Source organism: Limulus polyphemus, unplaced genomic scaffold (assembly GCF_000517525.1).
Source record: "Limulus polyphemus unplaced genomic scaffold, Limulus_polyphemus-2.1.2 Scaffold1225, whole genome shotgun sequence".
NCBI lineage: Eukaryota > Metazoa > Arthropoda > Merostomata > Xiphosura > Limulidae > Limulus > Limulus polyphemus.
The window spans coordinates 49,007-51,002 of record NW_013666835.1 but is presented as its reverse complement, the minus strand read 5'-3'; positions in this window follow the sequence as shown (position 1 = coordinate 51,002).

Here is a 1,996-nt window from a genome sequence, read left to right as displayed (position 1 = left end):
TGACACAAGTCTTTACTTAATAAAACTGGTTTATTCTTTCCGAATATAACTTTACCGATACACTCAACTTCAACAATCGCGCTAAACAAACGAACGTCAATAATACTTCTGACTACAGTTCAATTACTCACTATCTATACACACATTACCTCCCCGCGTCACGTTTTCCCCTCTTATATATACCAGCCTACCCTACTAGTAAATACTAGAGCATTCGCCAAAGTACATGATAATTCTAGAAACGTTGCGTCACTGTAGTCATGTGACTCGCTGACGCAACAATATGCTTCAGATTCAAATAATATTTATTATGTAATTCAAATAGTTTGAAATCAAACATAAAAAGCAGTTAGTATTTCTAAAATAAAGTAATAAATCAGCTTATGTATCCCAATACACAATAATAACATCTTTACCAAATTCTGTTAATTTTTAAGAGAATTCCACAAAGAATTGATGAAAAACAATTGTATATGTTTTAGATATTTAATGAAAAAATTTGGAATGCATTAAGATTATAAGACTAATTGTACTGAGTTTACTGGTTTTGCCTAGCATAGAAATCAGAAATGGTGCTGGGTAAGGATTTTTGGGTAAAAGTCAGAAACTATGTTTTATAAGCTAATTTGGATGTGATGAATCCAAATAACTAGGATGTCAAATTTTCATTTTTCAGGAAAGACTCAAAATGGAGTAACAAAATATGATGGTAATTTTCTTTCCATAATTGTAAGAATTCATTTTATAAACTGAATTTATAAAACAATTATTTTTTCTTGTTAAGTGATGCATTTGGTAAATTAATAGGATTTATGTGGGTATTACATCACCTTTTGAAGTATAAAATTTATTGTAAATTAGGTGTACTAGCTTCAAATAAGAAATTAAAGAAGAAAGAAAATTTGGTAGTCTTCATTTTCAGATTCAGCATACTCAAATTCACAAAGTTGAATAATTTACCTACTTTTACCAAAAATGCTCCTACCTTCTTTTTCTAGCTCTCTTTCATAATTTCTGTACTAGGCTAGTTTGAATAACATAACATACTATCTATCTTATAGCAGCTAATGCTTCTCAAATCAGTAAATGAAGCAGGATAAATTTGAGTGTAGTAATAATATATTTAAGTTTTCTCAGACACTCTGTTAACATTCAAACATCTTGCCCCACTGACTGTATTGCTGGGATTGATTTGCTCTATGGCATCTCACAAAAATGATCACAAATAGTTTTCATAGAAACTATAGGCTAATACTGGAAAAATCTCAATTTCTTTTTAAAGTTCTTTTATTTTTTCTAAGCCTACAATGTTTGTTTAACACAAAATGACTGAAAAAAACTTGGAAGAGACAATAAAAATGTTATAAAACTATTCAAAATAAATTTTTCCATGGACAGAGGAACTTCCATTCCACAGTTTATATTAGTGTGTAAGTACAAGTGATTTAATAGTTGTACAGTTTGTAATATCATAACTTATAAATGATTAACCTAAGTCATGTCATTCTGGTGATTTGAAAATATTTTTCATTTTCTGCAATGTAAAATTTTGGAAGATTGATATATACAAATCATATAAGTTCTTGTCTACAACATACTGTTTAAATTTCTTCACAACAGCATTCTTCTGTTTGAATAGTCACGATGTGATTCTCTTCGATTTTGCACACTAAAAATGAACAAATGAGAGATGATTAGCATATTTACACAAGTAGATTTAATATATTAACTAGTATAGGTGCATTGGAATGCCATAGACTGGAAGTAAAAATCACAGAATCTGCATATGTATATGACTGTTATGTAATGTTAAAGAGATTATTGTACATGTCTTCAAATGAACTAGTAGGAGATGTAGTGTGTGTGTGTATGTTTGTCTGAGAAAAAAAGACGATTGTTTTGTTTGTTTGTTTTTGAATTTCACTCAAAGCTACACAAGGGCTATCTGGACTAGCTGTCCCTAATTTAGCAGTGTAAGACTAGAGGGAAGGCAGCT